The sequence below is a fragment of the Nycticebus coucang genome, chromosome 6, assembly GCF_027406575.1.
Source record: "Nycticebus coucang isolate mNycCou1 chromosome 6, mNycCou1.pri, whole genome shotgun sequence".
NCBI lineage: Eukaryota > Metazoa > Chordata > Mammalia > Primates > Lorisidae > Nycticebus > Nycticebus coucang.
This window is the reverse complement of record NC_069785.1, coordinates 71,988,191-72,013,184: the sequence shown is the minus strand read 5'-3', so window position 1 is coordinate 72,013,184 and position 24,994 is coordinate 71,988,191. Positions and strand designations below refer to the sequence as shown.

At 41.9% G+C, this 24,994-nt stretch overlaps 1 protein-coding gene across 3 annotated transcripts in view; it reads right to left on the bottom strand.

The window, feature by feature from the left end:
* GLCE (glucuronic acid epimerase) overlaps nucleotides 1-7,444 on the bottom strand; it is a 159,817-nt gene extending 152,373 nt beyond the window's left edge. For 2 of the 3 annotated variants that reach the window (XM_053593357.1, XM_053593362.1), the window contains exon 1: nucleotides 7,270-7,444. The gene's annotated coding sequence lies outside the window, so the exon portion shown is untranslated. Of the gene's footprint in view, nucleotides 1-7,043; nucleotides 7,063-7,269 lie in introns of those variants that run through there. The other variant, XM_053593361.1, reaches the window with a different exon arrangement.
* Nucleotides 7,445-24,994: the final 17,550 nt, after the last annotated feature.

The window sequence follows — 24,994 nt, the reverse complement described above, 5'->3', positions numbered from 1 at the left end:
CCAGATAATGACCCCATTTCTAAAAATAGGTGGGCACTGTGGTGGGTACCTATAGACCCAGCTACTCGGGAGGCTGAGGCAAGAGGATCACTTAAGCCCAAGAGTTTGAGGTTGCTATGAGCTATGATGACACCCTAGCACTCTATACAGAGCAGCAAAGCATGCTTTTTTAAGACTCCATCTCAAAAAAGAACAACAACAACAACAAAAACAAACAAACAAAAAAAAATGTACAAAATTGTCCATAGCAACTATGTTTTCAAGAACCAAAAAATGGAAGCAGCCCAAATGCCTATCAACAGAACAGATAAATATATACTTATATACATAGCAATGAAAAAGAATAAACTACTACTAACTCAAGAAAACAGATGACTAAAAATGTTAAACAGAGGAAACTGGACGTGAAAAAATGATTTGATTTCATTGATACGAAGTTTATGAAAAAGTACAACTAATCTATAGTGATGCTGGTCAGAAAAGTGGTTATCTTTGGCAAGCACTGACTAGAAGAGTCAGTGAGGGAGGCTTCTAAAGTCCTGGAAATGTTCTCTATGCTGATCTGGTTGATGGTTACATGTTTATATATGTAAAAATTGATTGAGCTGTGCACTTACAAGTTGTATACTTTTTTTTAACAGTCCCACCAAATTATTTTTTTAAAAAAATCCAGAGATGAGAGAGTTCTTCCTCTATGCTTGCCAGAAAGAAACATAGGAGAAATGAGAGGTTAGATCAAATGATCTTTACATTCCTGTTTTAAAGTTCCCTTGCCTTACTCATATACTCAACAGAAATTTGAGCACTTACTTTGTAGAAGGTACTGTTCCGGGTCCTGAGCATATATAGCATTAAATAAAATAGGTAAAAATCTCTGTCCTTGTAGGTCTTACATTTTTTAGTAGGCGCAGAAAGACAATAAAAATATAGAGTATGTTGGTAAGGGAAAAGCACAAAAAAGAAACAAAGTAGGCAAGAGGGATCAACATTATGTATGGAGGGGATATTGTAATTTTAAACAAAATTACCAGGAAAGGCCTTATGAAAAGGGTGATATTTTGACAGAGGTCTGAAGGCAGGGAAGGTAACATTTGGGTATCTGAAAGAACATGTTCCATTTCTTAGGAAACAGTGAGGAGTGTTGCTTTAGGAAAGTAAGCAAGAGATTAGCTAAAATTGAAATAAAACACACACACAACAAAATGCTGACAAGGTCTTTCCCCTAGTCTTTTTCTCCTTCCATACCACTCTAACTCTTCACGTAAAAATTTAAGTCACATCTTTTTTCTATATAGAAACTTCTGTAACCACAAACCCAGCTTACGCTTATCTAATCTTCCTCTAAACTGTATTACTCATGGCATCTTTATACACTACCTTGCAATTAAATACATACTGCCTCCTGCTAACAAATTGACCAAGCCTCTTCAGGGCAGTGACTAGATTTTATCTTTATTTTATTCCTATTAGTTGGCCCATGGTTGGCACTTAAACAATTACTGGTAGGGCTGATGTTAATAACAACTCAGCAGGCATAAGATCAGTAAACTGTGAACAGACTTGTAAAAAGAAAAAAGAGGAAGGAAAGAAACCAAGATCAGGGAATCACATGAATAAAGGCACTGAGGTGTCTCCATGTGTCATGATCCAAACAAAGGCAGGATTTTCTCTGAGCTATGTCCTTAAGACTTTCAGATCCCCAACATTACTTTTCTTGGGAGGAAAATAAGCATCTGGTAGTCCTTTCGAATAATGATTGCACAGCACCAGTTCACTACCAGTTTAACATTGAAAATCTTACAGAACAATTAGCTATGTGATCTTAGGCAAGATGTTTAACCACTCTTGAATGTGTGTTTCCTTACATGCTACATTTTATAAAATTTAGCAGCTAAATGAAGGAGTTGGAGTAAATGGCTCTAAAGTCCAATCAATCTCAAATTCTCTACTTTAGCTTTTGGGGAAGAGCCAAATGAATAAACCTTACAATCTAACTTCTTTTATAAAATGAATAAAAATACCTGTTAATAAATTTCAACAACAAATAAATAGTCATATTCAGAAAACAGTGTAATACTACGGGGAAAAGTCAAAAACAGAGAACTGGAGTCAATCAGACCTAGATGTAGTCATATTCTGCTCCTTAGTATATAATGACCCTGAGCAAGTTATAAATCTTCAGGATTTGTTTTGAGAATTAAAGGCACTATATGTAAAGCAATTATTAAGCTGATATAAAAAAAGAAAAAACCTGCACTATCATTTCCCCATTAAAAATCAGCCCAGGTAAAATACCAAATCACTTATGTTCAATATTTGAGATACCCACACTAGTTAATATTTCTTCTAGTAATTTTAGAGATAGAGGTTAATGGCTGCCTCAAAATTTTTAAAGACTCTTCTGGAAGTTTAGCAGAGTAACCTTACCTCCTACAGTGCTGGTAGTCTCACTTCCTAAATATGAAGCTAAGAACTATAGCTTTAATATCAGTTTGTGATCACAGAGGCAAGAGAATTTTTTTTTTTTTTTTTGTAGAGACAGAGTCTCACTGTACCACCCTTGGGTAGAGTGCCGTAGCGTCACACGGCTCACAGCAACCTCTAACTCTTGGGCTTATGCAATTCTCTTGCCTCAGCCTCCCAAGCAGCTGGGACTACAGGCGCCCGCCACAATGCCCAGCTATTTTTTTGTTGCAGTTTGGCCGGGGCTGGGTTTGAACCCGCCACCCTCGGCATATGGGGCCGGCGCCCTACTCACTGAGCCACAGGCACCGCCCGAGGCAAGAGAATTTTACAAACACTCAATTTTCAGGAAAATAAAACAAGACTGCGATTTGAGTTTAACTCATTTTGGACATTAAGAACACTTAATCTTGGTATTGAGACTTTAAACATGGTATGAGAGCCAACTATGTGTAAAGATACACATAAAGTATCTATGTGTAAAGATACTAGGACAAATATAAAGTGCCTTTGCATCCAGGAGGAAAGAAAGACATAATTATAGCACACTAATGAATACAAGCGAATGAATGAACAAGATAGAACCCACTGGGATGGGAAGAGGGAGGACCAGAAGACACAGACATTTAAAAAGCAGACAGTGCTTATGTTTTATCTAGAAAAAACAGTAGATTTTGCCAGTAAGAAAAAGAAGGAAAGGTATTCTAAACAGAGGGGAGAACATATGTGAAGGCTCTAAGTTAGGAAACAGCAAGGCTCATTCAGTAAACTGCTTGGATTCGGATTCATACAATTGAAGCTTGAGATTTATGGTGAAAGAAATGCAGATAATGAGCCAGATGATGAAAGGCCTTGTAATGATAAAGAGTTGGGACTAATAAAGTGTAGGTTTTAAGAAAGAAGCAATGAACAGGTATGCATTATAGAAAAATTACCTTAGAGGTAGTAGAAGGATAGATTAAAGGTGGTCAAGTCTGGAGATACTTAGTGACCTCATTCTACATCCAGAGTCAAATAAAGACATAACTTTATCATATACTATTCTATTACAGAGCCAGGGATCTGAAATAAAAATAATAATGTTTTAACAGATAAAGTTAAATTATCCAAAGGAAATAATTTACCTTCACAAATGTATATTCTGGAATTAAATAATTCCCACATCTTTAAAAAGAAGAGGTTTCTAAAATTAGATATGATACATAAAAACTACATCACATGGAACTAGTTTTATACTGAGAACTACTCTAACATTTCTCTCCGTTTTGGGACAGACAATACTGCAGATCTGCAACATAAAAACCAATGCAGCATAATCCTTGGAATTTCAGTTTATATTCATTATTGGCAGGGCTACTCTTGATATATCTATATATCTATAGCTATGTATGAAATCAGAGGCCCTGGGAGAGAAGGAATTATCTAAGGTCACACCATTAGCAGCACAAAGAGGGTTGGAATTCATGTCTTATAATTTCCTTTCTAGAAATTGTTTTAGTATGTCACATTTAGGATTCTAGAATTTTGAATAATTGAAAATACACCGTGGTACTCTTATTTTCAGCAGTGTATCAATGAAACGATGAAAGTATTTTTGTGGTCCATATACCTTACAAGAAAAACGTATCTATTATATATGTCTACGTTTGACAAAAAGAAATCTCTTCCTGAAGTTTGTGCTGTAATAACAACACCTACTCTCCCCCCTACACACAAAAAAATGTATCCTATTCTTCTGTAGGAAATCTAAAAACTTCCTTTCTCAAACTCAAGAAGCAATTAAATTTGAAAATAAAAAAGACCTAAGATTAATTTATCTTTATTTAATTAAATATCCAACTACCTTAACATGTTCCAATATTTTACTTAGGTCTATGTCTTTTCTTAGTTTGTGGTGCTACCTACTCTATCTCGTTCCCTTATAATTTTTATTTATTTATTTATTTATTTATTTATTTGCAGTTTTTGGCCAGGGCTGGGTTTGAACCAGCCACCTCTGGCATATGGGGCCAGCGCCCTACTCCTTTGAGCCACAGGTGCTGCCCCCTTATAATTTTTAGATATTTAAAGTATCTTTTTGGTTTCATTATTGTGGAAGTGGCAACACTGACCAAAGCCTTATAAATTCTGTATATTTCACCAATTTGCGTAGTGACCAAAATGTTTTAATTTTTTAGACTTCTCTAATTTGCACTTAAGTAATGCCTGCTCATTGAAATAGATTAAAGTAATATAAAAGTACAAAAATAAGCAGGTGTTGTCCATGCCTCTGCAACTCCCTCCTGAAGAATTCTACAAACAAGTTTGATGTGTGTATCCTTACAGACTTTTTAATGCTTACATAACATAAGCATCTTCAAAGAGTCAATATATATTTAACACCAAAAACTCTAAACATAATTTAATCTTTCTTTAATAATTCAGAAGGGAGGTAACTATCTTGCTTGGTTGCTGTCATCACAAAACATACCATTTCTATTTTTTTTTTTTTTTTTTTTTTGTAGAGAAAGAGTCTCACTTTATTGCCCTTGGTAGAGTGCTGTACCATCACAGCTCACAGCAACCTCCAGTTCCTGGGCTTAGGCAATTCTCTTGCCTCAGCCTCCCCAGTAGCTGGGAACACAGGCACCCGCCACAATGCCCGGCTATTTTTTGTTGCAGTTTGGCCAGGGCCAGGTTTGAACCCACCACCCTCGGTATATGGGGTCAGCGCCCTACTCACTGAGCCACAGGTCCGCCCCACACCAATTATATTTCATGCACAGTGATTGCAGTTGTCATGTGATTTTCAGAAAGTGCTGAATCCCAAATATCCGAAGTATTTCTTCCTTAACAGCATTGCAACTTTCTAATGTATGTATTTATTTGTTGTCTTCCTCTCCCTCTTGATTTAGAAAATCACATGACAACTGCAATCACTGTACTTCAAGAGTAAAACCTAGCAGATAATCAAATATTTGTTGACTAACTGGTCTATGCTTACTTAGAAATCAGAAAAGCTACTTTTAAAAAAAGTTTCTGAAACCTGCTTAATTTATCATTTGTCTTTCTCTCAAAAATGGGGAGGGGATCTGCTCAAGGTATTCTGAACTGTCATTCCAAACAACATCTCCTCAACAAGAAGTTTATCTGTCCAGGAGTACAGGGCCCATTGCCTGTACTTCATTTACAGGCCTCTGCATAGAGTGAGCAGCTATCTAACCAAAAGAACTGTCAAGCAAAAAAAGACTTTCTGACCTATACATTTTTTTAAAACTGCATACACATACATATAGGTCATTTTATTTAAATTTCACCTAAGTCTGGGTTAGTTACCAAGAACTCTGCAAAAGATCCAAAGCTAAGGACACCTGTACAATACAATGAAACTGTTAAGCAGCCTTCCGTAAAAGAGCTCCATTAGCCATCCTTACAGGTCAAAAGATGCTTTGGCTGAGCTCTAGCTTTGGGATTTCAAATTCCAAGGCTTTCTGGTGGCTGAACTTGAAATTATCTCTCTTCACAAATGCTTTTCAAAGGACAGAGAGAAGCCAGAACACACTTGGCAGCACTACTTGACTCTGCCTAATGATCAGGCAAACACTTCAGAGCAGATCAAATAATACAGAATTCCTAGGAATAATAAAGCAGAACACCTAGGAAAGACCCACAGCCTCCCCTTCCTCACCAGCTTCCAGTTGCTCAGGCACTGTATCCACGCTCAATCTGTCAGGACTCGTTTCCTAAAGAACCTACAGACACGTGCCCATCTAAGGCGCTGCCACCTCTCCAGCTCCCAGAGCTCCACCTAGACCAGCGCGCCCCCACAGGGATCCCGGGGCAAAGAAAAGAAAACTGCAGAACAAACCCACTATATCTCCAAGTAGGCAACAACACCGATTAATCCTCAAACTAAGCAATGAGTAAATTTCATATGGCGAGAGAGACCTGATGAAAAACGTTCCAGGATGCTGACCAGTCACAGACTGTCTAACTGGCCGGCTCTGGAGGCCACTAAAGCCCTCTCCCGCCCCAGCCGACCCAGTACCCGCCGAGCCGCGCCCACCCGGCAAGATAACCGGGGACCCGCTAACTCGCCCCATCACCCCATCACCCCGAAAAGCGGGAGGCCATGCCAAATTACTGCCCCCCTTTGGGCAAAGGAGAAACCCCAATACAGACGCTGGTCGCGGCCGTGCCCCCTTCTGCCACCAACAACCCACGCAGGCGGCCCCAGCCCCTGCAGAACAGATACATCGCCCTCTCACTCTGAATCACGGATCAACAGCCCCAGCTATCTGGAACCCTGCTTCATTTCAGGAACCCAAACAGACGCCCCTGCCTGCTCAAAGGACCCCACAAACCCTAACGATCTACCCCTAGAGAGCCAGGACCTTCCCAAACTACATCCTCTCCCCGCAAAAAGCCCGAGACCCCAGTAACCAGACCCCTTATCCCGGAACCCCAGTACACCACTGCAAAGAACCTTAAGACTCTGATAAATCTCCCTCGACTCCAAAGACCTGAGACCCTCGATGCCTGCACCCACCGCCCTCCCATGCCAGAAGAACCCCAGGACCCGCAATAAACTGCCCCCTCACCTCGGGAGCTCCGGAACCCGCCACACCGCCCTTTGGTGCCCGCACCCAGATCCCACAGCACCGCCGCCTCGCCCCTCGCACTCCCGAGCTCCGCCAAGCCTCGCGCCCACCAGGCAGCGCCGCGCAGCCCCCGGAGCCACCGCCGTCAGTTGCCCGCCTGTCCCGCTGCTCTGCGTCCCGGCTCCCCGACCGCTCCTCAGCGGAGACACGCTCCGAGCTTTCTCACCTGAGCAGCGTCGGAGGGCCAGCAGACGCGGGAGCCCTGAGGAACAGAAGGAGACGGCAGAGAAGGGGCAGCTCAGGCCTGCGGTGCCGCAGCTCCAACCCCTCCGCGAGGAAGCGCGGGTGTGAGGAGAGCCCTCCTGCTCCGCGCGCAGCCGGGAGACCGAGCCACCGCCGTGCTCGCCGCTCTTCCCGCGAGATCCCAGCCACAGCGAGGGGCGGGGCCACGGCGGGGGGCGGCCGCGGCGGCTCCTCGAGTGACAGCCCTGGCAGCCCCGCGGCGGCGGCGCAGGAGGTGGAACTCGGAATCTACCACGACCAATTGGGAAAGAGCAAAGGAGATTCGCCACGCCCCTCCTCCGCCCCTCATCAATAAACTATGGGTAAAGGCACCAGTGACCTAAAGTAGTTGGAGGCCTTGGGCTTTCGGGGCAAGGTAGCTTGGATGACGTGCTTTGGCTTTGCGTCTGGTCCTGCTAGGCCGCCGTACCTGCACCTGGTTTGGAGAAGAGACTCGTCTTCACACCGGTGTAAACCGAAGCGCTGTTACCCTTGGTTACAGCGCGGCCTGAAGTGCGCAGGGGGTTCCCACATTCCAGGTGGAGGGCTCATCCTCCTCGAGTGTCTCGATCTCTGTTTAATGCACAGTCCTCTTTCTCACCATTTCGGCCTCTTCTCCCTCTTCACCCCAAACAGGGAGCTATTGTTAAGGTGCCCATGTTTTTCTAAAACCCAACTCGGGACATCTGGTATGACAAAGGACTCTCTTCTGATTCTTGCGTTTATTTCTACTTCAAGCCTTTCAGAAGGGTAAAAGAAAATCTCCTTTGAGTCACCAACATAACAAATTCCAAAAATACATGAAAAGTAGACCCCAGTGCCCAGTAGTGTTTGGCACACGCAGGGTACTGAATAAATGTGAAAGGAATGAATGAAGACTGTGATATTTAAATATTTGAAATCTGGATCTGCCCTCAGAAAATGAAGCTTTCTTAGCCTGTCTATAATGACAGCTAATCTTTTCACCCTTAAGTCCAGTCTCTTCATTATCATGCTTGTCCTGTAGCCTTCATTCATCTTCCCCTCTCCCTCACTTACAGCAGGAAGTGCCCTTTCTCCTCATCAAGGTTAACCCCTGCACCTGTGCACTGGAGTGCAGCCATTCCCAAATTTTGTTTATCCAGCTATCCTTTCCCCATTATCAATTTCTCCCTTTAACTGAACTTTTTCCCACAAACACATTCAGTCTCCCCCATTCTTTGAATAGAACATAATCACCCAGCCTCTTCCACCCACTCAAACTACCTTCTTCTTTCTTCTCAGAATCCTATTTCTTGAGAAACATTGAAGTACATTGCTGTGTCCACTTTCTCATCTTATTTTTCCCACCACAATGTTGCTTTTGTCCGCACAATCTGCTGTTCTCTCAATAGTTACAAAAAACCTCTTTCCTAATGGATGGATGATCTATTTGGGGGTATCTTTCCCAATGACTCCTCTCAGCCTATTGACAATGCTGATGTTTCTTCCTTTATCAAACCTGCCTGACTATATTCTCCTGATTCTATAGCCACTCTTCTTTTTTATTCTGTCCCTTTTCCTGGTTTGAAAACTGTTGCATATCGATGTCTCTTTCTCTTATAGCCACACCTGGTGCCTAATTTGAAAATTAACCACACATGGTTGCACATTTTGAGTGCCAATAAGTGGCTCAGACAAAAGCTGTTCAAAGAGTCCAAAGGGAAGAGATATGGCTGTGAGGCTTGAGCTGGGTCATAAACGGTAGGTTGGCCCCTATAAATGCAGGGCAGAAATGGAGGCCTTTTAGGGGAGAAAAATAATGTGAACCTGAGCACAGAGAAAAGGCTGTGTGGGCCAAGCCTGGCTGTGGGTTGACTAGTTTGATAGATTCCTACAGAAGAGTAGTGGCAGGTAATATTAGAGGAGAAATAAAATAGTTAAAGGCCTTAATAACCACCCCAAGCTGATGAGACTTGATTCTGTATAAATGGAGAGCCAGGACCAACTCTAACATTTGTAGGGCCCATGAGAAGGCTACACATGGAGGCCTGCCGACCAAATGTCTAAATATGTAAAACTCATAAAACAAGCTAACAAACTGTGAAATTTTAAAAAATTGTCTTCTTTTGCCTTGACTAACATACTTGCATAACACCTTGGAAGATCAGGTTTGAATTTAGAATTCTGGGACTTCTCAGAGTTCGCTTCTGAGAAGCAACTCTTGCTTCTGAGAAGCAAGTCAGGTCAGGGACATCTCCACTCAAAGCAGCCTTTACCCCTTTGCTTCTCATAGCCAGTTCAGCATTACTCTGCAAGGTACCACCCATTCCATGGACACTCCACCCACATGTCCAAACTCCATTCCCATTTTCACCCCTCCAAAATAGGGGTGGCTATTGCATGGGCCCAGGAGTTTATATCTCAGGATCTGGGGAGAAGCCCACACAGGCTCTAGAAGTGGCTCAGGGCTATTTGGACAGGAAATTCTGCCTCCTGGATCCCTGGAGGGATAAAATCAGTCCTGGTGAATACATTCCTTGACCTAATGGACTCCAGCTGAATATGGAGAAGTACAGCTAGAGAAAGGTCAGAGCAGAGCCCTTTAAAGGCGAGACCTTCTTGCATCTAAAGGTGGTAGCAGCCAAGCCACTGAATTTTTTAGTAGGGTAATGACATGTAAAGTCATTCTATAGCTTGAAGTATGAATCTGCACTTTCCCCCCCTCTACTCTCCCACTGGCGTCTTAATGGCAGGAATGTAGTAGGAAAAAACTCTATTTTATCCTTATGTGACATCAGTTCACCAATGCTCAGTTTTATAAATTATGTCATTCTATGATTCCCTTATTAATTAGTGTATCAGAAACCTGGTGTTGCTGAATGGGAGAAAAATGGAAAAGATAGGATGTGCTCTCAGCTTGGAATGAAGCTGCGAACACTTACATTTGACTTCTAAATAAAAATGCTTTGCAAGTAGAAGCTCTTGAGGAGACCCATTTGAAGGATACACAGGCAATATGAGTAGTGAAAAGGCAGTAAGCTGCCACAGACGGGGGCACCCCTCTCGCCATCTGTCTTTATGGTGCGAAGCTTCACTCTGTGGCCTGACAGCTATGCCCTTTTCCAACAACCTCTCCATCTGGTACCAGGTGCTTCCTTTCCTCATGGTGGGCACTTAGAGCCACCAAGGACCCAGAATCACTGTGGTCAGATATCCAAGCCTAGAATTCTGCCTGTGGGTCCTGAACATCCCTCAGTAGTACTGCAGATGATTTTAATATCAGGCTTTGGCACTTGCTTGATCCCAGAATTGGGATCTACTCATAGTCTCACTGTCACCATCTGTGACTGGCCTTTGCCAATGAGCAGAATAGAATCTGCTAGCTTCTTACTCAGGTCTTACCATCTGCTGCCTGCATTCTGACCTATTAGTCTAGATGAGTACAACCCAACAGTTCTGTCTCTGTTCAGAAGCCTTCCTGATGTCCAACACTTTGAGCGTACTGTAAGAAAAGCTACTTCCTGCCCACTGCATATTCACAAGGACACAGAAGACAGTATTATTTTAACAGGTGTGGAAGAAAAGAAACCTGGCTCTCTCAGACACAGCTTTCACTGTATCCTTTTAGAGTTTTGAGGCTCCTCTATTTGGTTGGGTTCAAAGGGTAAAATTCTGTGTGAATGATTCCAAGATTTGAGGAAACGGTATTCATATGCCCATTTGCTGCCCCCAGAATAAGCCCCTGACTTTGGTTTGCTTTTGGCAGATAGGTGGTCACAAAGAGAAAAAATTGAGGCCAAGCTAGGTGGATCACTTGAGCTCACGAGTTGGAGACCAGCCTGATCAAGACTGAGACCCCATCTCTACTAAAAATAGAAAAATTAGCTCAGCATTATAGCAGGCACCTATAGTCCCAGCTACTTGGGAGGCTGAGGCAGGAGGATCACTTCAGCCCAAGAGTTTGAGGTTGCTGTGAGCTACGATGACACAATGGTACTCAAGCCCAGGGCAACAGAGTGAGACTCTGTTAAAAAATAAAAAAGCAGGTGGGGGATTGAGAGAACAGTGGCAGTTTTCCAGTATGTTTCGACATTATTTGATACACCTCCTCTGAAGAAGTGGAGCTTAATTTCCTTCCCTTTGAGTGTGAGCTAAATCTAGGGACTCACTTCTAGCAAACAAAATATGGCAGAAGTAGACTGTGTGACTTCAAAGACTAGGTTATAATAGACATTGCAGCTTTTTTCTTAGTCTTTCCCCCTCTTTGATCACTCACTCTAGAGAAAACCAGCTGCCATGTCATAAGAATCTTCAAGGAAAGGTCTCTCTGGCAAGAAACTATGCCTCCAGCCAAAACCTGTGGGAATGAGCCATCTTAAGACCCCCATCCAGCCTCAGTAAAACCTTCTGATGATTACAAGCCCAAGGCCATCACCTTGACATAACCTACAAGAGAACCCGAGCCAGAACTCCTCAGCTAAGCCTCTCCCAAATTCCACACCAGAACTAAATAAGATATTGTATATTGATCATTTGAAGCCATCTCATTTTGGGATCATTTGTTATACAGCAATAGATAGCTAACATGAGCGTTGAAATAGTTCAGTCTAGTCTGATTCTGGGACAAAAATCTGAAAACATACATTCTATCAGGCACCAACATTACCTAAAGAACAAAGGACAGTGGATTAAAATTCAAGAGCTACTGTGCCAAAAGAAAGTGGAGAAAAACAATTTGTTAGTGGAAACAAAGATTCTAGTGCCTTCAGACTCTTAAGGGCATCACAGAGACTAAAGATAACAATTGTGGGGCTATTTGGATGTAGTTAACAGTAGGTCTCAAGCAGCAGGGAAACCTTGCCTCCCTAAAAGCTTAGAGTGCTTCACGAACATACTACTTTCATCTAATCTTGTAGGAAAGTATATGTTTCCATGAAAACAGAAGAGAAAAACCTCAAACATGTTCTTACCCATCCATATTAGCTAAAAATAAAAAGTTGAAAATTTCATCCATAAGGACCTTGTCAAAATAAAATTGACATCCTGACAACATTAAGTGCCCATGTGCGAGCAGAATGTGTTTGACAAGAAGAAGATTTAAATACTTTCTGAATATAATACTGTATTTCTGAAGTCTAAGATTGTGAATTAAGATTTAGTAAGAGAGCAATTTCTCTGTTAAATTAAAAATGAGGAAAATCTATCTAAAAAGGAGGCCAGCTGGCTAAGTTAGACATTGCCTGTCTAACTTTATTTTACATATGTAAGAGCCATATAGATGGGCCATATACACAAAGAGTCAAGTAATTTACAGGAGATAATTTACAGCTAAGAAAATATATTTGAAGTTCATTTGTATCCCTATGATTCAAATGAGCATACCACAGATGTTTTGACCTTCCATTTCCTTTAACTGTGAGGGCAAAAATTAAGTCTTTGAACCACAAGATCCTAGAGAAAAATCTGAATCACCCTCCTTCCCTCAATCTCTGTCAAAGATAATCAACAAATACTTATTAGATGGCTACTAAGTGTAAAGCATTGGGAAGAATACAAAGTATAAGCTACAGTTCTTGCCAAAAGCTGTAGGAAGAAGGAAGCAAATGGAGAGAGAACTTTCCCAGAGAAAGAAAAAACTACTCCTGTAACCCATGGGTGGGGTCAGCCTCCCAGAATTGCAAAAGAGGAATATGAAAGTTAGGGGGTTTCTCAAAGAGAAATTGAGGTTCTATTATCAGAAGAAAGGGTAACAGTATCTCAGTTTTCCCTGGCAGGGTCAGTAGGAGCCATATGAACTAAAACAGAATCAGAATGATACAGTTCCTTACAGGTAGTAAGTTCTTTTTTTCACTTAAACTAATTCGAAATTAGCTTCATCACTTGCACCTGAAAAAGTCCTAATACTAGTAGCCAGGGACTGCCATACAGAGAAAATATCAACAGAGGGGCAACAGAAGGTGCCCCCAGATGGAATAAACAATGTAAACAAAAGCTTAACTATAGCAAGTAAAAATGTTTGGTGGTATAGACAATTCACTTAGAGAGGAAGTTTATACAGAAATGGAGGTCAGAATCAGATTACAGAAGGGCTTGAAAGCCTCGGCAGAATCTAAACTTTGTTCTTTAGATAACTCCAATCCATCAGAGGCTTTTGAGCAGAAGAATGACCTGGTCAAACCAGTGTTTGGGGAATATTAATCTAGTTTGATCTCACAGCTTGGACTGAAGTGAGGAATTTCTAGTATGAGACAATGAGGGCAGACTCCAAGTACAGATTCTGTGCAAGAAGGAATGATTTCAATAGTAGGTAACCACTCAGTAAGACAGAGCTAATCAGGTTTTCATTACCAAATAGTAGGGGAAGCTCTCAGTGAAGTTTTGAATTAGAGACATAGTAACTAAGATTGATACATTCCACGGAATGAGCCTCACATTCTGATAGATGTTTGGTACATAATAATCAATACAACAACTGTGAATATTAAAGTCAATGATGTATACTTCCATGAACTAAGCATAGCCATGATAAGTCCTATGAAAATTACTGGATGCTACGAGATCATGCGTCAGGGGGGCTAATCCCAGTCTTATTAGGTGCCTGAGAGTCAGCAAAGGCTTGCAAAAGAAGTAACATCTGAGACCTGAAGCAGGAGTGGGAGTTAGCATGTTGAAGGGAGTTGACAAGTAGAACACTCCAAGCAGAAGCATGCTAAGATTAGATGGTATTTTGATCAAAGATCTGACAAAATTCCAAAGTGGCTTTCCTCCAACGATAAAGAAAGAGTCTAAAGAGGTAGGAGGCAGGATTATACAGGGTCTTGTGTGCTATGAAAAAGGTTTGGAACTTTACCCTAAGAGCAATTTTAGCATGTTTTTCTGAGGTTGATCAATTCCATTCTGTTTTGATCACAAAAAAGAGCCAAGAAAGGGACCAACCTCATGCACAGTCCAAGTACGTGGGCAATGGATGGTGTGACTCTAAGGCCTTCTACTTTGAGAATATCTCCCCTGGTTGGAAAATGATGTCTGAAATTTCTTGGTCAGGGAATCATTTGATAACAACAATGAAAGATTAAATGTCAAATGCTAATTCTTCTACGAGAGGGAACAGAGCGACTTAAGTTTGCCCTAAGATGCAAACAAATGATAGTTGAACTTACTGAGATCAGGTTTTAAGGTCACAGAGGCGAGGTGGAGGACAGGAGGAAATCTCATACCCAAAGTAGGAAGAAGAAAAGAAACAGGGGAAATCAGCACACAAGACACCCTAAAGCACCTAGTTCATAGCACATGCTCAACAAATATTTGTAGGAAGGAATGAAAGGAAGGGAGAACTAGACGTCATAATTTTATCAAGGCTTGGATTCTATTTCAGGTAAGCACACTGGCTGCTTTCTGCCTGAGTCCATACATACCACGTATTGGGAAGACTTGGGATAAGCAACGTAGAGAACAGAGCATAAATACAGTTTCCAGAAGTCGTTGGGGATTCATAACCTGTGATCCTAGAACTACAAGATCAGACTATGGTTTTGCCTTCTGATGAAGATGACATCTAATTTTTCCCCAGGAAGGCTGGGAACTTGGAGAATGACCATGGATGAAGCCTTGTGAAAGTAGTGGGCAGATAACCGGGGGCAGACATTGCATTTCTCTGCCTGCAGAGTTGAGGCCCCGCACCTGGATCCTGTGGACCCTCCATCTCTAAGCCTTCATTTGTACAAACCACTGTCTGTCTTCTGCCATTTCTTTAGAAGCCACTGGAACAAACTGTTCATTAGCAGCTCCCAGAGGTTTTGTTTAAACAGCCATACTGAATCATTATTATTGACCAAGAGTTGCCCATACCTGTAGACTTTTTCAAACATGTTAGGGGAGAAAAGGCTAAGAAAAACTGCTTGTGAGTAATTAAGAATGGTTTTTCTTTTTCTTACCATGCTATACAAAAGACAAACCTCTCATTTTCCTTGTGCACATTTCAACTAAAGATGTATTTTTGCCATATTCTCATAAGCCTCTGCTGTCAGAATAAAAATACTTCTGGAATAGGATGGTAAACTCACTGTGTTAATGGTAACTTGACCTTTCACAGATTTCAAATTAACCAACAGAGAAACAGTAAGTTGCCTTAATTAAAGTATTATCTTCATTAAAGATTATTAGATGGGTAAGAGAAGGGCTCCCTGAAAATTAGCATGTGCTGTGGTCATAACAACCCCAGCATTCTGAAAGTAGCATGATTGAAGGATCTAAAATTGAATATAGTGATTGGATATCTCTGCAAAATATGAACCATGCTAACAATGATTCCTTTTCCCCAGGGTGTTCTAAAGATTGTTTCCATGGTGATCTACATTGTTTTGTCTAAATTTTTCTTCATGCCATTTTTCTCTCTCCATCTAGATATTTGCAAAGCACCTATCACTTGACTATCTCTTCTCTGAACAAGTCCCCAGGAGGGGAAAAAGTATATTTCTTGGAAGAAATGAAAAGCTGTCACTTGTCAAAAAAAAAAAAAAAAAAGCCTGGTTTTCAAGATTATGTAGGGCCTGAGATTCTCCCTAGAGGGCCTTTCCCCTGGGATCCACCTTCTGCTCAGGTGGTGGGAAGGCAAAAACCCAGTCTACTTATTCTGTCACTCCTGAAATGTTTTCTCAGGAGCCCAGTCCTTTCCAGACTTTACACAGAATGTAAAGCTGGAGTGGGGGAGGTAGACTACTTGGGAGGAGATATTGTTTAGATGCCTCTGCTGTGTAGTGGAGACGATGCTGCTTGTACAACAGATCACTAGATCTTCCCCCAGCACTCAGGAAGATGTCATTTCCTAGGTGACACCAGGTACTCATTCATGGCAGGGATGAGAGCAGAGCAGCAAACACCACTGTTTGGCCAGCCCCTAAAATTCTCCTGAGATATCCTTTGCTATCTCGCCTTCCTCATCTACTGGCTGGCTGGGTACAAAGGAATCAGTTAAGGATTTCAAGGTCCTAGAAGATAGAGGGGCTCCTAGATGGGAGGAGTGGTCCCCGAATCACCAGGGAGCAGACTACCAAACACTTGAACTGATGTAAGAAATAAATCTGTTATTGTGTTAAGCTACTGAGACCTAGGGTTGTTTGTCATAGCAGTTGCCCTACCCTGGCATTAAACAATGATATATGGCAGGTCTCTGAGCAGACCCAGCAACAGATAACAGCAGGATGCCCATGCAGGGAAACACAGTGCAGTGACCAGAGATGAGATAAGCAGGTAAGAGGTCACAGCCCAGATTGGAAGTCAGGGTCTCCAAGGTGGCAAAGCAGCCATAGCTTGACTTTAGCTGAACATAACAATAGGGACACTTGGGATCTGAGGACTGGAGCTCTCACTGGGCTCCAGCCCTGGGAGCACAGTGAGGGCAAGACAGGGCCTCCATTCTAAAGGAAATAACTGGAACATTCAGAAAGGAATCAGGCAGGGCAAGAATTCAAGCAAAAGGAAAAACATATACCTGGTAACTTGGGATACCATGGCACAGGCAGAGGCTTAGACACAGGGGAACAAGACAAAAACATCTTCTCTGCCTAAAGGACCATATCAGAGGAACAGAAGTTGTAGCTATAGCATTGACTCAGTGTCAGTTCTCTGAGGTAATAATACTCAATGAGGGATTGAGTAGGGTTGTACGTATTGGAAGGTATACAGTGGCCTTGGCAACCACAGTCAGAGGACGGCATGGCATGAAGCAAAGCCAGTCAGCAGGTGGAAGATCAGGAAACCAGAGCTCAGGAAGTGAGACAAGAGTTAAGAGGCCGTCTACGTAAGTGGTGAGAGATGGAGGGAATAAGTTAGAAGAGTACCTGAGAAAAATCAGTAAGAACAGTTTAACCATCAGCCAACTTCCACCTTCTATTACCAGGCCAGGTAGACTTCAAGAATGGCAAGAAGTGGGAGATGAGGATAGGCGCTACTGAGTCAAGAGATCAGGCAGTGCCTGACACCAACCAACAAGGAAAGGAGACCTATCACACCAAGGAAAGAGCCAGTCTTCCTTCCTCCCTTGCAGCACTGTGAATGAACTGTGTCTGTTTTTGTAAGGTCTGGCTCTCCCTGAACATCATTGTGACCCAAATGCTCCCACATAGAGAATCAACACTTGTCTCATTCAGCTAGTAGGAGCTGGAATGATCACTCTAGCTGTAGGCCCTGGACAATCATCTGGACACTCACAAAGGAGTTTTTATAAGTAGTAAGCTATGAGGTTGTTAACATTTACATTCTACCCCATGCCAAAGAGTCTGAGTTGCTGGTGTGAAGGATATGACTTCTCTGCAGGTTGATCATTATGAGATGTATACTATATTTTATTGGGAGAAATGAGTAGCAGCCTTTAGGACCTTAATTGTCTTCATCCAGACACCAAGGGATTTCAAAATGATCAGGGACAGTACAGGCACATTGAACTAGACAAATAGTTCAGCCCAGGATTCTGTTTCTGGTGCAGAGGGATAGGCATTTTTCTCAAGACTCTATGGGCTGGGACTTTATTGGTCATAGGAATAATCTTCACAACGTTCTTTCAAAAAGAGATACAGCTTTTTGTTATATAAACTGAAATAAAATCTGATAAAAAAAACTCTAAGAAAGAACACATAGGCTTATAAGCTACAGATAATTTAATTTATACTATAGTGTAAATGATTGATAACTACTTTACAGAGTAAGTTTTAACTGTGGAGGGGCAGAGAGCAAGCCCTCAGAAGTGGGAGTAAGGTGGGACTATAAGGAAGAAAAAGTTCACAGAAAGGAAATAGCTGGGAATTCTAATGGCGCTTCTCTATAGCCTGACTTCAAATTACTCTAGCCTCCTCCCCTGCTTGTCCACCCACCATTCACACCTGCCACATGTCTACCTTCCCCAAGACACATCATGTCCTTTTATGCCTCTGTGTTTCCCTCTGTCAGGACTTTTCCTCCACCACTCCCTGCGTCTGCCTGGACAACTCCTACCTCTCCCTCTAGGTCCAGGTTAAAAGTGATTTCCTCTGTGAAGCCGTCTAATCTCCCAGGCGGTGCCCATTGTTGCTTCCATCAGTATTTTGTGCAGGCTCTCTATCACCGGTTATGTTGAATGTCTTCTTCAGAAGCAAGGACCATCGTTACCTTATCCTGGATTCCTTGTCAAACATAGGACCAGGCTTTGTCATTTCCCAGTAGATGGCTGCTGGATCAACAAAAAACTTTTCTACTTCACAACTTCTCCCAAAGTCCAACTCTTTTCTCATATTTCACCCTCTGGCTCTCTCTTGGCCTCTCAGCTTTTTTCTTCCTTCCTTCCTTTCTTTTCTTTTTCTTTCTTTCTTTTTTTTTTTTTGGTGGTAAATTCTCAGATTGTGAGAATGAATGAAAATAAAAATAAACTCCAAGTTTGAACCATTAAAGCATCAAAGCTACCTTAAAGAATTGTTTATATGGCTTTGACTTTGGAAAAAAATTAAAATCAAATGTTATTTATAAAAAATGCAATCCTTTATAAGTACCAATTATATTCCTGACACTGGGCTGGAGACTAGAAAGAGACATGAATAGTCTTGCCTTTGACCTTAATTATAGTGGAATTTATATACATTTTCCACTTCAATTTTCTGACAACAGATGAGATCAAAATGTTTTATCCATGGGAAGAAATTGTTCTCCTGGACTGGTCATGCACCACCATGATGAGGATTCTTTTATTTATTTATTTTTTTTTTTTTTTGCAGTTTTTGGCTGGGGCTGGGTTTGAACCCACCACCTCCAGTATATGGGGCCAGTGCCCTATTCCTTTGAGCCACAGGTGCTGTCCATGATGAGGATTCTTATTTGAATCAGTCAATTCACTAAATTAATAGAGAGTTCACTCCGAAAGATGAAATGAAGAGCCTGATGCATCATGGTATAAATATAGAACTCGAATCAGTAGGAACTGGTTCTAGTCTCAGCTCTGCTCTTAGTAGATATGTACTAATTCTCCTCCATCTGTTTCCTCATCTTTCATAAAAGAGAAGTTGGCAGATTATGTTTTCCCAAGATGGTCACAGCACTATCTCCCATTCCACACACTCTTCGTGCACGCTGACATTGATTGCACGCTACTCCCACCTGGTCTTCTCCCTTGATCGTGGGTGAAACTGTGGGTCTGCCTTGACCAATAGGATATGGGAGAAGCAACACTACGTGACTTCTGAGCTTAGATTATAAAAATGCATTGTAATTCTGCCTGGCTTTGGGGACACCAGCTCTTGGAATTCACCTGCCATTATGTGAGGAAACCCAGACTAGCTCACGTGATGAGACCACGGAGTAAGGCCATGTGTAAGTGCTCTAGTCAAGAGCTCAGCTGATGTCCCAACAGACATGTGAGTGAAACACATCCAGAGGGGTCTAGCCCCTGCCTTTTAGTCACCCTTGGCCTTGGGTCTTAGATATTATGGAGAAGCAAAAAGCATTTTCTGTTTTGCCCATCTGAATCCTGACCCAAAGCATCCATGAACATAATACAATGGTTGTCTTATGCTATACAGTTTTTGGGTGGTGTGTTAAACGGGAATAGTAACTGGACTAGATGGTCATACCTGTCTTGGCTACCTTACAAACTGTCAGGATCAAATGAAATTATATTATGCAAGAATATGTTCTCCACAATTCATAAGTAGTCTATAAATAAATTCAGTAAGCTTACATGGAGCAGTTGTGCCTGGAGTTTACTAACCTCCTCACCTCCCTGTCCTTGCAAGAAGCATGCTCTGGTAGGCACCTGTACAGAACCTTAACACCCTGAGGAACCCAGTTTGGAAACCACGTTCTCATCCAAGCCCTTCCTTCTGTGGAAGAGAAAACATAATAGGGCTAGAGTGACTTGTCCAAAATCTCAGAGCTGGCTAGGTGCTTGCTCCAATTTGTCATGCTGCTTCCCAAAAGAGAACTCTTTAAGGTAGGACCATCCTCGTCTGAGAGCCAGAAAGTTGCAAGCAGGAACAAGCAAGATCATTATGCAATATTTCTCTTCAAGTCTCAGACACTTTGAGCTGTTGCCCAATCATGCCAAAGACAAGCCTATTTCATTTCTTTCATTCCCTCCCCTGCTTGTCTCTCACTCAGTCCCAGTAGCATAGATCATTTCACTGGATAAAGCAGAAAGACTGAGCTGTATGTTCAACGTGGAGCCCGGTAGGCTGTCAGCTCAGTGACAAATGGAGAGCTGAACTAATGCGAAGGTCTGCCTGGTTTGGGTGAAGCTCTGTTTGATCACTGGTCATTGGCATTCATGGAGGGTTCCTAATTGTCACTTGGTGATGCGGTGCTGCACTGTGGTTAAGTGCGTGGGGGCCTCTCTCAGTTATTAACCTGTCTGTTGCTCCTATAGCAGTGAGGGCAAAGACAGGCTGGGATTCTGATCAAGTTATATTTAATGCACTGCCTCTCTTACTTGGCTAATATCCCAATTCTTTCAGTGGAAGGAAGAAAAATAAATAACCCCCCAAACCAAACCAAGCAGGAAGGATAAAGGTGAAAACTATTGACCCAAATATAGTAATGTCTTTCCATCAGATGTGGTAGGTTCCCATACCTGGACAGGCCCTGTGGATATTGATGAAGGACCCCTGACGTTCTGCAAGCCACAGATACATAAATCATTGAGTTTGAAAGAGGCTTTGGTGCCTGTCCCCTGAAATAAGTGTGTCATTCATTTAGGATTTATGGCCCTGGGAAAGACAATTTATCTAAATGGCTACAGAGACCATTAATGGGAGACTTTAGTGTTTCCAGTACAAGGGGAGCTGTGGGGCTGAGAACTGAGGGAAATTAGATTTCAATGAACCTCCAAAAAGAGTCTATGGATGCAGCCAATGAACAATCATTTGGCTGGAATGTTTGGGTCTGGAGGAAGAGATAATGAATTATCTTTAAAGACAAAGTGAGATGTTCACAACAGTGTTTCATGGCAGCGTATGGGGATTTTAATTTTTAAAAAGATTTAAAGTGAGCGTATTTATTGCTATAAAAGTGTGTGCTCACTGAACACAACTTGGTAAATAGTCTAAAGAAAACATTTAATTGCCCATATTCCCACCCTGTGATGATAATCACAGCAAATATGCTAAGTCTTTCCCTCTAGTGTTTTTCCTGTGCATGTATATGTGCACACACAGCTTATATAACATACATAATTAATAATTTTTACAATATGGTTTTGAATTCTGCTTCTTTACTTGACATTATGTGATATCATTACCATGTTCTTCAAAACATTACATGTTCTATAAAAGCTATGTAACATTTTATCATATATACATACCATAATATAGTCAATAGTTCTCCTATTAGTAGACATTTGTTTTCAGTTTTCAGTCTGTCTCTGAAATTTTCTCTAGCTTAAACCCTAGAAGAGAGATTCCTTTTGTCGTAAGGCATGTGACAGAAATAATCTTTAGAGTTTTTCAGTAATTTTCTTTCCTCTTTCATAGTAGGCCATGTGTGAGCTATGGGACTTCAGTTAACCTTTCATCCCTTCCTCAAAAATGATCTAGGGTGTGTCGTTCCCTAGTCTACCACTCCCTAGTCCTGCAATCTTTTTCTTTTTTTTTTTTTTTTTGAGACAGAGTCTCACTATGTCCCTCTTGGTAGAGTGCCATGGTGTCACAACTCACAACAACCTCCAACTCTTTGGCTTAAGTGATTCTCTTGCCTCAGCCTCCCTAGTATCTGGGACTACAGGTGCCCGCCACAATGCCCAGCTATTTTTTTGTTGCAGTTGTCATTGTTGTTTAGCTGGCCCGGGCAGGGTTCAAACCTACCAGCCTCAGTGTATGTGGCCAGAACCCTAACCACTGAGTTACGGGCGCCACCCAGCCTGGCAATCTCACACCTTGGAGGTTTGCCCTTGGATTTAACTACTCCCATGCTTTGGCTGGGTATGTCCTGACTCAGAGATCCCTGTACCAGTATGGCCTTTACCACCTGCAGTCGCTTTTCTTCTTTCTCCCCTTCCACAAATCCTACCCATCCTTGGGATCCAGTTTAACTCTCTCCTCCCCCACAGACACTTCCCAGACCCCTCCACCCACAAGCTTCTCTCTTCTTCTGAACTGCTCCACAATTTATGTTCTTCACACCACTCCTCCGACAATTAATCACCACTTACCAGCTGTATGACCTTCAGTAATCCCAGAAGCTTGTCGTGAGGATTTAATGAGATCAAGCCTATAAAATAAATACCTATCACAGTGTAGGCCACACACTGCAGTTGAACAATGAATGGAAGCTGTTATTATTATTATAGCCAGTTTGCCTGGTGACATTTCTTCTGTTTAATGTTAATATCCCCTCCTCTATTGCTATTTAACTGTGTGTGACAAGGATTCCAAATTCCCTGGGAGTAACTGCTCCACAGCACCCAGAGCAGTGTCCTGTCATAATTTTGTGTTCCTATAAAACTGAGACTCAGAGAAATTAAGAAATTTTCCCTAAATTGTGGAGAACAAGGACTAAATCAAAATTTGACTTAAATTCCAGGGCTTTATAATCACTGTAGTCTATCTTGCCAACCAGTGGTACTCATCTAATGCCTATCCCATGTTAGACATCTGTAAATACCATAAACAGGTATAAGTCAGGGGCCGAGTTCTCATGGAGCTTTTACAGTTTAGCTGAAAACACAGACACAGACAGAAAATTACAATCCTAGTGGAAGCTGAACCTGCTAGGCTGTTGCCCAATATCCATTCTTCTCAGGCATTAGTACATATAGAACCCTTGATTTTAACTGAGCATATAGTGATGCAGAATAAAGTTAAATCTCTCAATCTTCATTGCAGCCACATGTGGCCATGTAATCAAGTTCCGGACAGTGGAATGTGATCAGAATTGTTCTGTGAAGTTCCTGCTCATGGCTTTTCCTTATCCCATTTTCCCTTTTCCCATTGGTTGGAATGTGGATATGGTTGTGAGCCATCTCTGACCATGTGAACAAAAGTACTACCTTAAGGATGAGCAACAAGATAGAGGGTGCCTGGGCCTCCATATCCTGGAGCCACCACGGGATTGATTATTCCTGTACTGTTAGAGAAAACAGAAATATATTTGTAGGTGTTCAGTGAGGCAACACTGTTATTTTGTGATTCTCTTACAACTTCTAAATTTGCATCCTAAATAATATATGTGATATATATGTCAGTTGAGAGAGAAAGGTGTTAATGGAATACAGTGGCTGGGACATTACTGGAAGCTATGGTGGCCAAGATCCTTATAGAGGTGATGAGGTGATGGGGTGTGAGCTGGGTTGAGAAAAATGGGTGAGAGTAGAAAAAGCCCTATTTAAGTGAAATTCATGGAATTGAGCAAAGTTGCAGAAATGAAATATAGATGGTAATTTGGAACAGGGCTAAAGAGAAAGTGTGCATAAGACAATGGTTTTCAAGCTGATTGATCATCATAATCACTAGGCAGGAAGCTTAAAAAATACAGATTCTTTGGATTCCAGCACCAATTATTAGGATAATAAAATCTGTATTTTAAAGCCTCTAGATGATTCTGATGATGGAAAGCATTGTGTCTGCTAAGAAGAATCTAGAATGGGAACAGATCACAGAGAGCCCTAAAAACCATGCTGAGAATCCATTTCTGTCCAAGACTGAGCTTGGCACTATCTACACTTCCCAGATTATGCATTTAAATACAATTGTCAGGGAAGAGGAATTCTAAGAGAAAGCCCACATGGTATCCTAGAAATGTCAGATCTGGACTCTCATTCCAGCTCTGCCCTGTGCCAGCTGTGTACCTGGAACATAAGCCTCAATTTCCTTATCAGGAAAAACAGGGAAAATAAAGGTGGCTTTGGACATTAAAAGGGAAGACGCATGCACAAATATCTAGCTCAGAGTAAACTCCCAATAATGTCACCAAAATATTAGTTGTCCTCCAGGCAGTGTGCTCTCTCTCTACCTTCTGCGGCTAGAGTGGGATGATTGGGGAGGGGTGGACTGGCCTTCTAGAGATCAGGACTGCAGCCCTCCCTTTGGCATCCAGTCACCTTAGACCTTGGGGCCCTGATACTCTGCTAGAAGTGGACTGCTCCATCATGAGTCACTGGCCCCTGTATAAATAATTCAACCCTGTTATTATTTAGTGCTCTGTGGTCACTGCTGGAGACCTGCCAAAGTCAGGCCAGGCCTCTGTGGCACTGAAGGGCTCTCGCGGACTCCCCAGCAAGCTCAGCCTTCAGTCTTGATTTCCATTAGTTCAGGATGAAAGAGAAAGGGCACATTCAGGAAGCTCCCAGGGTTCTGCATTGTGACTTGGAGAAAATAAAAGGGCTTAATTACTTTGGGCTAAAGTACACAGGCATTTGACATTTTGAAAAATAGTTTTATGACATTTCTTTGATAGGTCTGGACCAAAGGCAGCTGCTTGTACTTTAGGGAGGTGACAGAAAAGGAGAAGGGGAGAGAGAGAGAGAGTATGAACAAATAAGGAACCTCAATATTTTAACAATAATACTCCCTTATATTTACAGAGTGCTTTATATTTTTCTAAAAAGCTTTACATCCATTACTAAATTATTTGATTTTTATAATAAACTCAGCAAGTGAGGGCAGAGGGTAAGGAAACTCTGCCACTTGCTAGCTGGATAAGACTTGGCAAATTAACTTGTCTGAGGTCAGTTTTCTCTTCTTTGAAATGAGGATGTC